The sequence below is a fragment of the Microtus pennsylvanicus genome, chromosome 8 (genome assembly GCF_037038515.1).
Source record: "Microtus pennsylvanicus isolate mMicPen1 chromosome 8, mMicPen1.hap1, whole genome shotgun sequence".
Taxonomy (NCBI): Eukaryota; Metazoa; Chordata; class Mammalia; order Rodentia; family Cricetidae; genus Microtus; species Microtus pennsylvanicus.
In genome coordinates this window covers 42541586-42558060 of record NC_134586.1, presented here as the reverse complement: position 1 = coordinate 42558060, position 16475 = coordinate 42541586, and positions in this window count along the sequence as shown.

Below are 16475 nucleotides of genomic sequence, written 5' to 3'. Positions count from 1 at the left end.
CAGTTTTCTGTTTGCTGCCAGTGGATTTAGAAGTAGAATTCTTAGGTCGTTCTACAGCACCATGTCTATTTGTATAGCACTGTGCTTCCAACCAGGACAAAAACTGACTAAACCTGTGAAACTGTAGGTCAGCCCCTATTTAATGTTTTCCCTTATAAGAGTTACTATGGTCATGGTGTCTGTTCCTGACATTAAAACCTTAACTAATATACAACTAGAGTATAGAAAGTCAATGAAGCATTTCCAACTAGGTTTTATAATTGAGAAGTGATAAGAATAAATTCCATATTGAAATTCTTAGTGATAACAACATAATCATGTAGAAATAGAGCAAGTGTGCTTGCATCACTACAACAGCTGTAGCTTTGAGGTTTATGGTATTATTGTTAAGTGGACATCTATGGTCAGTCTTGAACTGATGATATACAAGAACTTTTTAGAGTTCTTCCCTCCATGTATTTTTCCTTAATTTTATCAATCTTTGAGATTGATTGCTCCAATATTCTGGGTAGTTTTTTTTTTTTATTTCTTGTAGGCCCATATTGCTGTATAGCACAAAAGCCATAGGCCCAGTCTGAGCTGATCACGTAGCTCTGCAGACAAGATGTCTCTGCCTAACAAGAGCAAGGATGTAGATCTCCTGAGGAGAGGTGTTGACTGAAACTGGTCAGGATGTTTGGTGCTTCCTTCCTTTGTAATTGGAGGAAGTCTTATAGAGACGCTAATTCATGGCCTACCTGACTGCTAGATGTGGAAGTGACCAGAGCCCATGCACCTGGTTGCCTAGGAGATAGCCTAATGTGTTCCCACTCTATTCATGTGAGGATATAAAAGCTGTTTGGAGAATAAATGAGAGATCTTTTTTTTTTAGTGATAAAAGAAGAATAAAGAAAAAAAAAACAAATTTCCACCTCCTCCCAGCCTCCCCTTTCCCTCCCACTCCTCCCACTTTTCTCCCCCTCCTCCCACTCTTCTCCCCCTCCTCCCACCCTCTCCCCTTCCCCCCACTCCTCTCCCCCTCCCTCTCCAGTCCAAAGAGCAGTCAGGGTTCCCTGCCCTGTGGTAAGTCCTAGGTCCTCCCCCCTCCGTCCATATCTAGGAAGGTGAACATCCAAACTGGCTAGGCTCCCACCAAGCCAGCAGATTGCGTTGGATCAAAACTGCGTACCATTGTCCTTGGCGTCTCATCAGCCCTCATTGTTCGTCATGATCAGAGAGTTCAGTTTTATCCCATGCTTTTTTTGGTAATAGTTCAGCTGGCCTTGGTGAGCTCCCAGTAGATCAGCTCCACTGTCTCAGTGGGTGGGTGCACCCCTCGTGGTCCCGACTTCTTTGCTCATGTTCTCCCTCCTTCTGCTCCTCATTGGGACCTTGGGAGCTCTATCCAGTGCTCCAGTGTGGGTCTCTGTCTCTATCTCCATCCATCGCCAGATGAAAGTTCTAAGATGATATGCAAGATATTCGTCAGTATTGCGCTAGGATGGGGTAATTTCAGGTTCCCTATCCTCAGCTGCCCAAGGAACTACCTGGGGACCTCAGCTTGGGCACCTGGGAGCTCCTCTAGGGTCAATTCTCCTGCCCACCCTAAAGAGGGTCCCTTAACTAAGAATTGTGGTTCCGTGCTCCCCTATCCAACCTTCCTTTATCCCGCTCCTCCTGTTTCCCCAACTCCCCACTCCTTCCCTTCTACCTTTTCTCTCCCCATCTCCCCTTACCCCCTTCCCACCCCACCCCCAAGATCCCACTTTTCTCCCCGGCAATTTTGTCTACTTCCCTTATCCAAGAGGATAACGATATGTTTTTCCTTGTGTTCACCTTCTTACTTAGCTTCTTTAGGTTCGCCAATTGTATATTCTGTGACCCCTATTTATGGCTAGAAACCAATTATGAGTGAGTACATCCCATGTTCTTCTTTTTGGGTCTGGGTTACCTCACTCAGGATAGTGTTTTCTATTTCCATCCATTTGCATGCAAAATTCGAGAAGTCATTGTTTTTTACCGCAGCGTAGTACTCTAGTGTGTATATATTCCATACTTTCTTCATCCATTCTTCCATTGAAGGTCATCTAGGTTGTTTCCAGGTTCTGGCTATTACAAATAATACTGCTATGAACATAGTTGAACAAATGCTTTTGACATGTGATAGAGCATCTCTTGGGTAAATTCCCAAGAGTGGTATTGCTGGGTCCAGGGGTAGGTTGATCCCGAATTTCCTGAGAAACCGAAACACTGACTTCCACAGTGGTTGCACAAGATTGCATTCCCACCAGCAATGGATGAGGGTACCCCTTCCTCCACAGCCTCTCCAGCAAAGGCTATCCTTGGTGTTTTTGACTTTAGCCATTCTGACAGGTGTAAGATGGTATCTCAAAGTTGTTTTGATTTGCATTTCCCTGATTGCTAAGGAAATTGAGCACGACCTTAAGTGTCTTTTGGCCATTTGAACTTCTTCTGTTGAGAATTCTCTGTTCAGTTCAGTGCCCCATTTTTTAATTGGGTTAATTAGCATTTTAAAGTCTAGTTTCCTGAGTTCTCTATATATTTTGGAGATCAGACCTTTGTCTGTTGCGGGGTTGGTGAAGATCTTCTCCCAGTCAGTAGGTTGCCTTTGTGTCTTAGTGACAGTGTCCTTTGCTTTACAGAAGCTTCTCAGTTTTAGTAGGTCCCATTTATTCAATGTTGCTCTTAATGCCTGTGCATCTGGGGTTATACCTAAGAAGCAATCACCTGTGCCCATCTGTTGTAGGGTATTTCCCACTTTCTCTTCTATCAGGTTCAGTGTTTTCGGGCTGATAATGAGGTCTTTAATCCATTTGGACTTGAGTTTTGTGCACGGTGATAGATATGGGTCTATTTTCATTCTTCTACAGGTTGACATCCAGTTGTGCCAGCACCATTTGTTGAAGATGCTTTCTTTCTTCCATTGTACACTTTTAGCTCCTTTATTGAAAATGAGGTGTTCATAGGTTTGTGGGGTAAAATCCGGGTCTTCTATACGATTCCATTGGTCGACTTCTCTGTTTTTATGCCAGTACCACCCCGTTTTCATTACTGTAGCTCTGTGATAGAGTTTGAAGTCAGGGATGGTAATGCCTCCAGAAGATCCTTTATTGTAAAGGATTGTTTTGGCTATCCTGGGTTTTTTGTTTTTCCATATAAAGTTGATTATTGTCCTCTCCAGATCTGTGAAGAATTTTGATGGGATCTTGATGGGGATTGCATTGAATCTATAAATTGCCTTTTGTAGAATTGCCATTTTTACTATGTTGATCCTCCCAATCCAAGAGCAAGGGATGTCCATCCATTTTTTGGTATCCTCATCAATTTCTTTCTTCAATGCCTTAAAGTTCTTGTCAAATAGATCTTTCACTTCCTTGGTTAGATTTACCCCAAGATATTTTATGCTGTTTGTGGCTATCGTGAATGGAGAAGCTTCTCTGATTTCCCTCTCTGCTTCCATATCCTTTGTGTATAAGAGTGCGACTGATTTTTTGGAGTTGATCTTGTATCCTGCCACATTACTAAAGCTGTTTATCAGCTGTAAAAGTTCTTTGGTGGAGTTTTGGGGGTTGCTTATGTACACTATCATATCATCTGCGAATAACGAAAGTTTAACTTCTTCCTTTCCAATTCGAATCCCCTTGATCCCATTATGTTGTCTTATTGCTATTGCTAGAACTTCCAGCACTATATTGAAGAGGTATGGCGAAAGTGGACAGCCTTGTCGTGTTCCTGAGTTAAGCGGGATGGCTTTGAGTTTCTCTCCGTTTAATTTGATGTTAGCTGTCGGCTTGCTGTATATAGCTTTTATTATATTTAGGTATGACCCTTGTATCCCTAATCTCTCCAAGACTTTTAACATAAATGGATGTTGAATTTTGTCAAATGCTTTTTCAGCATCTAGTGAAATGATCATATGGTTTTTTTCGTTCAGTTTATTTATATGCTGGATTACATTGATAGATTTTCGTATGTTGAACCAGCCCTGCATCTCAGGAATGAAGCCTACTTGATCATAATGGATAATTTTTCGGATGTGTTCTTGGATTCGGTTTGCCAGTATTTTGTTGAGGATTTTTGCATCGATATTCATGAGTGAGATCGGCCTGTAATTCTCTTTCCTGGTTGAGTCTTTGTGTGGTTTTGGTATCAGAGTAACTGTAGCTTCATAAAAGGAATTTGGTAATGACCCTTCTGTTTCTATATTGTGAAATACATTAAGGAGTATAGGTATTAGGTCTTCTTGGAAGTTCTGGTAGAATTCCGCATTGAAACCATCTGGTCCTGGGCTTTTTTTGGTAGGGAGGTTTTTGATAACCTCTTCTAATTCTTCGCGACTAACAGGTCTATTTAGATTGTTCACCTGGTCCTGATTTAACTTTGGTAAATGATATTTATGTAAGAAAGTATCCATTTCCTTTACATTTTCCAGTTTTGTGGCATATAGGCTTTTGTAGTAAGATCTAATGATTCTCTGAATTTCCTCTGTGTCTGTGGTCATGTCCCCCTTTTCATTTCTGATCTTATTAATTTGCAAATTCTCTCTCTGCCGTTTGATTAGTTTGGATAGGGGTTTGTCAATCTTGTTGATTTTCTCCAGGAACCAGCTTTTTGTTTCATTGATTCTTTGGATTGTTCTCTGTGTTTCTATTTTATTGATTTCAGCCCTCAGTTTGATTATTTCCAGTCTCCTACTCCTCCTAGGTGAGTCTGCTTCTTTTTTTTCTAGAGCTTTCAGGTGGGCTGTTAAGTCTCCAATGTGAGCTTTCTCTGTTTTCTTTAAGTGGGCACTTAGTGCTATGAACTTTCCTCTTAGGACTGCTTTCATAGTGTCCCATAAGTTTGAGTATGTTGTTTCTTTATTTTCATTGAATTCCAGGAAGACTTTAATTTCTTTCTTTATTTCTTCCTTAATCCAGGTATGGTTCAGTAGTTGGCTGTTCAGTTTCCATGACTTGTGGGCTTTCCGGGGGTAGCCTTGTTGTTGAATTCTAACTTTAATCCATGGTGATCTGATAAGACACAGGTGGTTAGTAATACTGTTTTGTAACTGTGGATGTTTGCTTTGTTACCGACTATGTGGTCGATTTTTGAGAAGGTTCCATGAGCTGCAGAGAAGAAGGTGTATTCTTTCCTATTTGGGTGGAATGTTCTATAGATGTCTGTTAAGTCCATTTGTTTCATTACCTCCATTAATTGTCTTATTTCTCTGTTAGGTTTCTGTCTGATTGACCTGTCCATTGGTGAGAGAGGAGTGTTGAAGTCTCCTACTATTAGTGTGTGCGGTTTGATGGCTGCCTTGAATTTTAGCAATGTTTCTTTTATGTACGTGGGTGCTTTTATATTAGGGGCATAGATGTTCAGGATTGAGACTTCATCCTGATGAACTGTTCCTGTTATGAATATAAAATGCCCCTCTCCATCTCTTCTGATTGATTTAAGTTTGAAGTCAACTTTGTTATAGATTAGTATGGCCACACCTGCTTGTTTCTTAGGTCCATTTGCTTGATAGGCCTTTTCCCAACCCTTTACTCTGAGTAGGTGCCTGTCTTTGTGGTTGAGGTGTGTTTCTTGTAAACAGCAGAATGTTGGATCCTGTTTTCTTATCCAGTCTCTTAGCCTGTGCCTTTTTATAGGTGAGTTGAGACCATTGACATTAAGTGATATTAATGACCAGTGGTTGTTAACTCCGGTCATTTTTTTTTAGTCGTAGAGTTTGTGTGTATCCCTTCTTTGGTTTGTGTTGATGAAGGGTCTCTAGATGTCTGAGTTATTGTGGTCATTATTGGACTCCTTGGTTAGTGATTTTCCTTCTATTACTTTCTGTAAGGCTGGATTTGTGGCTGCATATTGTTTGAATTTGTTTTTATCCTGGAAAATTTTATTTTCTCCATTTATAGTGAACGAAAGCTTGGCTGGGTATAGTAATCTGGGCTTGCATCCATGGTCTCTCAGTTTCTGCAGTACATCTATCCAGGACCTTCTGGCTTTCATGGTTTCCATGGAAAAGTCAGGTGTAAGTCTGATAGGTTTACCTTTGTAAGTAATTTGGCCTTTTTCCTTTGCCGCTCTTAATATTTTTTCCTTATTCTGAATGCTTTGTGTTTTGATAATTATATGGCGAGGGGATGTTTTTTTTTTTTTGATCCAGCCTATTCGGTGTTCTGTATGCTTCTTGCACCTTCACAGGTATATCTTTCTTTAGGTTGGGAAAGTTTTCTTCTATAATTTTATTAAATATATTTTCTGGACCATTGAGCTGCACTTCTTCTTCTTCTACTCCTATTATTCTTAGGTTTGGTCTTTTTATTGTGTCCCATATTTTCTGAATGTTTTGTGATGAGAGTTTGTTGGACTTGCTGTTTTCCTTGATCATAGTGTTTATTTTCTCTATGGTATCTTCAGAATCTGAGAGTCTTTCTTCTGTCTCTTGTATTCTGCTGGTTATGCTTGTTTCTGTAGTCTCTATTCGTTTACCTAGATTTTCCATGTCCAGCCGGCCCTCTGTTTGTGTTTTCTTCTTTGCCTCTATTTCAGTTTTCAAGTCTTGAACTGTTTCCATTATCTGTTTGATTGTTTTTCCTTGGTTTTCTAGGGTATCATTCACTGATTTATTCAATTCTTCAAACTTTCTGTTATATTTCTCATCCATTTCTATAAGGGCGTTTTTTACATGCTGTTTAAGGGCGTCAATCACTTTCATGAAGTCAATCTTTTCTCCTTCTTGATTAAGGTGTTCATGTCCTTCCGTTGTGAGGTCGCTGGTTTCTGGTGTCTTCATCTTGCTTTTCAGTTTGTTGGGCGAATTCTTGCCTTGGCGTCTGCCCATCTCTTCTTCCAAATACTCCCTTATGGATCTTCTTTTACCAGATCAGGTCTCCTTGCCTACCCAACGCGGCCTCCCCAATGTTGGCTCTCCTGGCACCAAGGGATCAGGTCTCCGTGCCCAACCCTGGCTCGTCCCAACGCTGGTTCTCCCCAATGCTGGTTCTCCTGGGGCCAAGAGATCAGGCCTCCGTGCTGGTTGGGCGGCTCGCAAACAAAGCGCCTACCCTGCTGGGTGCAGGCAGGCCACAGAAACAAAGGAACTGCAGCCCGCCTGGACGCCCCGAGGACTGGGACCCAGCGCCCAATGCCACGCGCCGAGAGAGGGCGGTGGGGCCCAAGTGGGGAGGGCTCTGGACGGAAGCTGGGTGGGCCAGGAAGAAAGAGGCAGTAACCAGGGAATAGAGGTCCTGCAGAGAGCCCAAGAAAGACAGGAGGCCAAGGGACCCCTGAGATCCCCGTCCTTGGCTGGCGCCACGGGCCAGAAACTCACCCCAACGCTGGTTCTCCTGGGGCCGAGAGATCAGGCCTCCGTGCTGGTTGGGCAGCTCGCAAACAAAGCACCTACCCTGCTGGGTGCAGGCAGGCCACAGAAACAAAGGAACTGCAGCCCACCTGGACGCCCCGAGGACTGGGCTAAATGAGAGATCTTTGGAGAGAGATCTGGTCCTTTCATGATGACAGCATAAGCTGTTCAGTTTTATTCCTTGCGACTCCGTTCCAGCCGAGTTAGGGAATCTGTGTTGGACCCACATGGGCTCCGACAATTTCTAGTTTATTACTTTATAAATAATACTTGTCAAAATTTCCACTTCCTCCCGTCCTCCCAGTTCACTCCTGCTCCCCCCACATACCCTCTCTCACTCCCCCTCCATTCCCAAAAGAGGGCTTAGGAAGGTATGCATCCAAAGAGAATAGGATTCCAAAAAGTTCTGGGTAGTTTTTTAAGAAAATTTGTATCCATTCAATAGATTCCTTTGACAGGCCCATCATAATTAATTACTAAATGAAAACCACCTTGGCGGGTTACTCAGTCTAGGGGTTGTAACCCGCCTGGCAGTTCAGTAATTCCAGGGTCCTAGAGAGGCGCTATCTGGAAGATATGCGGGGGAAAGAGAGGAAGAAGGCCATGCTAGGTTTGTCAGAGCCTCTGTTTATTAGAGACAGGGTTACAGCTTATATAGGATAAGGAATTTGGGGGAGGGGGGCACAGGGGCCTGGAATCTTGCCCTGTGGTCCACGGTCACGTAGGCCAGGAGGTTACGTTCGGTCAGGTCACTTAGGCCAGGAGTTCACAGGTTGACACACCTAGTTCTCTAGATAGTTAGGAATGTGGGGTGGATTCTGTTAACAGATAGTTATCTATTAACAGATAATTGGGTGTGGGGTAGGCTCTGTCAATAGAACAGTTCTCAATACAATTGGGGGTGTGGGGTTCTCTGCAGACTCCCCAGGGCGATGGTTCCTGTAATAATTTTTTTTTGGGAACGGCTCCTGACAACTAAAGATTACATTGGAGAAATTTGACTGATTTAATGATACTCTATTGACAATATTGGATGCAAATTCTATGTTATTATTATATTTTTCTTCTTTGCAACTAGATATGAAAGGTTTGTTCAGATTTGCTGTTGCTATATTGAATTTCATCACAATTTGAATTCTACTTTGTATTATCAGCAGTATGTCTTATACCTTTTAGTTGTACATACCTGCTAGAGGCTGATTCTAGTAAATCAAAGAAATAAACATTTCAATACAAAACCATTAATTGTAAATAATTGTAGTAGTCATAAATATATTATCTAACACATTATAGGAATCAAATAGTATGAAAACAAATTACAATACAATAACTACAGATACTAGGAACTCCCTACACTCATTTTAAATCGTGGTTAATAATCTTGCAGGTTTAATAGTTTCAATGACCTACCAATAATATCCATATTCTCAATCCTTGAAACTACAGCTTGAAATGGATTTTTCTTGCCTTTGTTTTCCCAAAGTTGTCTATTTTCTCACTTCTCCCATTTAAAGTAGTATTCACCCAGGCTTTAACATCCAGTGATGAAATATAAGAGCCTGTAAAACTCTTTAACCATCACCAAGGTAAGCTGTAGTGGTAATATGTCAAATTCTAAGAATTTTAGGATTAAATAACATCTAACAGCTGCTCACAAGACAGATTTTATGTTGTTCCTTGGGAAAATAAAACATATAGGCAAATCTATAGGCAAATAACATAAGGGAGAACCCAACAGTTAAGGAAAAGAACAGATTTAAAAACTGCAATGATCTCTTAAGAGAGGTATAGCTAGTCAGTAGTAGCATAGTGAAGTTGATCGAACTTTGTTTCCTCAAACATACTTACTGCTCAAAACACGAGAAATATTCTATAAACAAAGAGAACTTTTGAATTAACTTTGTCAGAATCCTATCTAAAATATACCTTTCATTTCCACTATACCCACTGATGTATCTATATTAAGATGGGTCCTAGATGGAACCTAGAAATCTCTTATACTTACTATAGGGTCATGTCTATCAAAGAGGCAGCATGTACAAATTTTGGATTTGCTTTGAATGCTTTTTTTTTTTGCCAATTTTGTGATGGTCAAGAAGAATACAGTTGTCATTCAATAGCGAGAAAGCAGACTGGAAATTAGAATTATACTGAAAATCCAATAGAATATCTAAATATGTGGAGCTTTATTGTCTAAGTCTGGGAAAGCCATTAAAGGCTTTTCCAGCACAATAATGAAGGCTTAATGTGTTACAAAGATCGACAGTGATCTGAAGACTCAATTGGAAAAGAGTAGCAAAAACTGGATGAAAGGGAATCTGTTATTTAGCTGTGGTAATTCTCAGTTGTGGGAAGATAAGAATCAATATAAAGATAGTGGATATAAATAGAAACAACTAACAAGAATGGTTAATTCTGACATTACAGTGGTTAATGACTGTGAGTAGAATGGAGAAAAGTGATTGAGGGAATGTTGCAAAACTAGGAGTATTCTAGTCTGATTGAATGAATAAAATATAGTATTAATTAATTATTTTTAAATTAATCAATTAATTTTATATCCTGGCTACAGTTTCCCTTCCTTCTTCTATATCCAGTCCCTTTCCCATCCTCCCTCTGTTCCCACTCTCTAACCCACTCTTCCTCCATTTATGCTAAGGAAAGGGCATTTCTCCAATAAGTATCAACAAAACATGTAACAAAGTTGCAATAAGACTAAGCACCTCCTCATGTATTAAAGCTGGGCAAGGCAACCCAGTATGAGGAACAGGGTTCCAGAAGCCAGGAAAGGAGTCAATATGTCAAAAAAATGACAACCCCTATTCCTACTGTTAGGAGTACCATAAGAAGACCAAATTGCAAAGTTGTAAAATATATTCAGACTGCCTAGGTGAATCCCATGCAGGCTTTCTGGTTTTTGGTTCAGTTTCTGTGAGATCCTATAAACCCAGCAGGTAAGTTAATTTTGTGATTTATCTTGTGGTGTCTTGACCCCCTCTGACTTCTACAATCTTTTCTCCTTCTTTTCTTTGGGTTTACTGGAATTCTACCTGATGTCTTGCTATGGATCTATATCTGTTTCCATCAGTTGCTGGATGATATTTCTCTGATGACAATTGGGCACTGTGGAACAATCCTTATGTACCCTGTGAATGTGTATTATTCTCATTTTTTAATAAAGAACTGCCTGGCCTATTACTAGGCCGAAAGAGATTAGGTGGGAGAGCCAGACTAGAAGGATGTTTGGAAGGAGAGAGGAGTCTGGAGTAGAGAGAAGATGAAAAGAAGAAAGAAGGTTATGCCATATTGCAAGAAGATACCAAGACATATGGCAAAGTGTAGATAAAAAAATATGGCTTAACTTAAAATATAAGAGTTAGGTAGTGATAAGCCTCAACTATTGACCAAGCATTTGTAATTAATATAAGCCTCAGTGTGTTTATTTGGAAACTGCTCATAGGACAGAAACTTCCATCTGCTATTGGACTAGGCAGAAATCTTGTCACAGGAGATAGTCAGTTAAGGCTATGTTTCTGCTATTGCTAGAAATCTAAGCTAGGGTCAACCTTGCAGGAAATTCCTTTGTGCCAAGTTGCCAAGTTTTAACCTGACTTCAAAATGCCTGATGCTTCCAGTGGTCTCTTTCAATACTCTTCCCCTGCACTCCCAATGTGATTACTCATGTTCCCACTGCCATCACCTTCATTCCATTCATGAACTCTCTTCTATTTCTCCTTCACATGGAGATCTGGGTGTCTGCCCAAGAATCCTGCTTGTTACCTGGGGCTGTGGATTGTTGCACATTATCTTTAACTTTATAGCTAATATCATTTTATGAGTGAGTACTTGCCATGTTTGTCCTCCTCAGTCTGGGTTATCTCACTTAGGATGTTTTTCTTCTAGTTACATTCATTTTCCTTCATATTTACGGTTGCCTTGTTTCTAATAGCTGAGTAGTATTCTATTGTGTAAATGTATCCCAGTTTCTTTATTCATTTCTTGGTTGAGAGATATGTATGTTGTTTCTAGGTTTTGATTATTACACATATGACTACTATGTGTATATGCCCCAAAATGGTATAACTGGGTTGTGTTGTAGGTTGATTTCATTTTATTAAAAATTGCCACTCTGACTTCCAAAGTGACTGTACATGTTTGCATTCCAATCAGCAATGAAAGAGTGTTCCCCCTGCTCCATATCCTATCTAGCAAGAGTTGTCATTTGTGTTTTTGATTTTAGCCATTCTGAGAGGTATACAATGGAATCTAAGATGCATTTTGTTTTATATTTCCCTGTTGGCTAAAGACATTGGACATCTCCTTAAGTGTTTCTTGACATTTGAAATTTTTCTGTTGAATTCTCTGTTTCTCCCCTTTTTAAATTGAATTATTTGGTTTGTTGATGCCTAGTTTCTTGAGTTCTTTATACATTTTGAAATTTCCTCATCAAATCATGTAAAGAGAGTGGAATTTTCTATGGAAAAATATTGTAAATTAGTTAAGTTTTTAAAATTAGAGAATTGTTTTGCTATCACTTAAATACCATGTTATTGTAACTTGTCATAGACCAAATCATATTCCATTTATTATTCTTACATTTTATTATTTGATATGGAGAATTAATGGTGATATATATTTCGTTTGACAAGGATCATACCACTTTACTTATACTTGTTATTAAAATGCATATGTTATTGAATTATTTATCTACTCTTTTGATGATTAACATAAAGAAGACATTCAAATTACCTGAATTTCATAGCACCAGTGACTTCTGGTGCTATGATGGTCCTTGGTAGAATGTGGCACATTATGATGGTGAAGTGTGAATAATGCAGGTACCAGTCTTTCAGAATAATACTATGTGAATGAGTTGAAGCAAGACACCTTTACTTGTCCCATATTTAATTGTTTTCCATTCACTTCCTGTTCTTTAATGTTGGATGTTTGGTAGGTTTTAAATAGCTGTATAAGGTATTTATTCAATTTTGAGGTGATATTAATGTCCTGGAATGCTGCCTGGACTGTGTTATGCTGTCAAATTTGTTACAATTATAAGTGGTGTCTTTCTTCAAACTACTTTTGTGTCCAAGCACACCAGAGTCATGCCTGGGGAAATCTGACTGTGGTTTAACTTAGTCGAGATTCCTTATAGAATGTAGGGCAGAGTTTTTTTTTTTAAGATAGATAAAACCTTGATATATGAATTTTAGGATCACCAGAACTAGGAAGAAAAACATCTTCTCATGAAAAATGAAAATTTTCTTCACAAAATAAGTATAGGAAAGAATGAGTGGAATTTTAAGATAGGCTATAAATAAAAAAAGAAATTTGGGTAATAAATAATGATATAAGAAAAGAAGAATTAGAGGTGATATAACTGGGTGAGGGGATTTTAAAGATAATTAAATCATTTTAGGTTATGCATATATAAAAAGCAAAAAAAGAGAGACCATCAAATTAGATCATAGGAAAATTGCAATGGACAGAATAAAGTCCCAAGTCATGATTCCTTTCAAGAGGAATTAAGGTTGATTATTAGCTGGTCATCAAATAAAAAGACGACTATAAACTATTCAAATGGGGCTAATTCTGTCACCAGCGTACTTTATATGTGGAAGAGAAAGGCAGAGTGGTTAGGAGAGTTGATGGTATGTGAGATCGCTTGATCAATTTCTGGATTTAAAGAGCAGCCGACCTGGGAAAGTGTTAGCAAGTGAAAAAGGCAGACACCCACAAAAATAAAAAATTAGGCTTCCCAGAAAAGAGTGTAGCACTGATAAAACACTAGTGTTAGGCCAATTTAATTCATTTTAAATCTCCATAAATGTAAAATGATGTATTGAAGTCACACTAAACTACTAAATATGTATGAATTTGTAATATCAGCAACAGGAAGTTACTATACAATGGATACTGTTTACAGAGACATACTGTTTTAATTTGAAAGATACCTATTGAATACATATTATTAGAAAGGAAAAATGGAAGTTGCAGGTGTGACCAATATTTTCATCAAATTAGAAGCAGAATAAGGAAGATAATAGCATGATGATTTCTGAGAAATTGTTAATTGGAGAAAATTCAAATAGATCTAATTAAATAGAAATGGCTTTGTTTGAGGAAGATGTTTTTTATTACATTTTCTTTCTTTGCAATAAAGCAGAGTATTTGTTAGGATGATACACAAACATTATTGTCAAAGCAAACAAATAAAAATCTCTCAAACGAATGGATGTAATAAGTGAGATTGAGAAACTCACACAAAGGGAGCCATTTCATTTACCATAAAGAATAATAACAAATTCTGTTATCTCAAAATTGTATGAAGCAACAAATACTGTCGATTATGAGTGAGAATAAAATAGACAAGAAAAATCAGGTAATTTCATAAAATGTTATGAAGTTAATTTTACTTATTAAAACATAAACATATTACAATATTGACATGTTAAGGCAGAAAATAGGGATGAGTATTCCAAATCAAGGCATAAACATAGAAAAATAAATGATGAGTGTTTGCCCATAAAAATTAGTGTTTATAAAAAATTACTCTTAATTTCCAGATAAATTTGAATAGCAGACACATTGGAACATTTCATAGCAGATGGAAACTGAACCAAACAAATGGTTCTATAGCCAATAGTGAGATCCATGCAAGTTCTGAGGCACACATGTGATCAGCTTTTCCCCAGTACATTGATTCGATGGAAGTTCGAGAAACAGAATGCAATGTGAGAATGGAAATAGCCAAACTTGAGCTAAACACGACTTATTTATCAAAGGACTTAGAGTAAACTCAATAGCAGGTTGTATCTAAAGCAATGATGCTTGGTATTTTGTGTTGAGATATGACTAAACATTATTTGTATTAGGCAACCTAGTACATAATATTTGGTCAGTCCTTTACTAAATACTTCTGTACAGATATTTATGCTTCTTAATGTTTTATTAAGTCCTAAGAAAATGGTTTTAAGTTCAAACCTTTTCCAGATAAAATTTGGCTAGCTGAAAGAGTCTTTTCCTCTCCTGAGGATACTTTTCTTTAAAAGGTATGGATCACTTTCTACAAATCTATCTAAAATCTTGCTAGTAAAAGAGAAGAACCAATGTCAGAATCAGGGTGACAAATTTCTTATAAGTCTTCATTTTTCAGAGATCCTTTAGAGTACAGTGAACTCTTGACTCCGTTCTTCTCCTTCCTGGAATTATAAACTCAACACCTCAGTGAGTAAGATTTTCAACATACAACCTAGTAATGAGCAGTCATGGGCCCTCCTGGGATGCACACCCTCCTTCCTGTCATTTCCATTTTTAATGACTTTTTAATGAAGTTTAACCTACCTTGGGGGACTTGACTTCATACTGGTTTGTCCCATGACGATTTTTACCACTACCTCAGTTTATTGCCCTATTAATCTTTTGCATTTAGCTTTGCAATAGGTCTGAAAGAATATCGCTCCTATGTAGAGGAGGCTCATCTTACTCGTGCTGTTTCTCCCTGCTGTTTTCTCTTACACTGAAAAGTTACTTTATATCATCCATACTCCTCAGTCTACAAAGGCCAAGTAAGCACACTTAGCCTCTACTGTTTGTCTTAAAAGTATATCCTGATTCACAGCCTGTGAGCTACACATCTGTCCATTCTTCCTTATAAAGAACTTAAAATTACCTGGGGAGCTATTTTACCTCTAGTATATGATTTTTTCTTTTCTTTTCTTTTCTCTCTCTCTCTCTCTCTCTCTTTTTTTTTTTTTTTTGCTTTGCAGAAAACCTGTGTATTAATATCATTTAGAGAACCTCAGATGAGTTCAGAGTGCATGTGAGAGTAGAAACTATTGCTAAATATAGCACTTCTATCCTTGGCATTTCTATGTAAGGTAAACCTATGCATTGTCTAAAGGAAGTCATGATAAAATTTATTTGGGTGCCTTTTTGTGTATCTTTAAAGACAACTGAGGGAGTTTGCTGGTATATTAGAGATAAGCTCCTTTCTAGTCTCAGTATCTTTGCTTTGGATGATAAATTACAGCACTATTCTATTCATGACCATAATCTGAGAAAAATCATTAAAAATTCAGGTTATCTAGTCAAATGTTCAAAGATGTTGGCTTTTGGTATCAGGTAATAGCTTAGAGTTTACGTTTAAAAACAAATTGAACTTCCATTACTTGAATCTAGTGGAGACAATTCACAAACTAAAACTCAGGTAAAATAATATAAAATAAAATTGAGTTTATTACAATATTAAGTGAAACATATGGAGTTCCCTCATGTCCTACTATCTATTTCAGCCTCTACTACCAAACTAAGAAATTAATTATAATTGATGAACCTACTCTGGCATACTTAACACTACAAATTCTGTTTATGTCAGCTCTGAGTCTTTTTGTAGCATACAATACTTGGCATTGATAACTATCATGTGTCAGATGAAAGACCCTAATTTCTAGGGTTCAGGGAAGGATCCCCCAGACTCAATAAGCCATGCCAATGGATGCAAACAGCAAGAGGATTCTTTATTGTCGAAGGCGCCAACGGGTGACTCAGTACTCTCATGAGACTGAGCCCCCGTCTATTTGATCATTCAAAAAGAGTTCACATTTATTCTGGATTGAAGCATATGAAGAAAGTGAAAATTAAAATAATTTGTCTGAAAGTGTACAGTTAGCAAGTGAAAGAATTTTTGTTACAAAATTTGATCTGATTGCTTAATGGCATTTCCCTGGCATTTTTGATAGATGTACTTATCACACACACTCTCTGACGGAAATTCTAGAAGGTTTGTTATTTTAAACAGGAGAAAAGACTTTAATCAGTATTGCTGTATTAGTATATTCCTGGAGACAGACCATTAATATAGCACTTTGAAAAACTCCAGATTGTTTCTTCTTTCTTCTGCTTGACTTACAATGGTAGGTAGATTCAAAGAGGACACACTTATTTTTCTGTGACCTTTTAGTGACCTAGGATAACCATCAGACTTTAGAAATTCTTTCATATTTTGGCAACTCTCTTGAAAGTTTAAAACATTTTTTTTTTTCTTTTTAAAGAAAGTACCGTCTCTTCCGTTTCTAATGGCAAAACCATCCGGCTGCCTTCTCAACTGCTCTGTAACTTATCT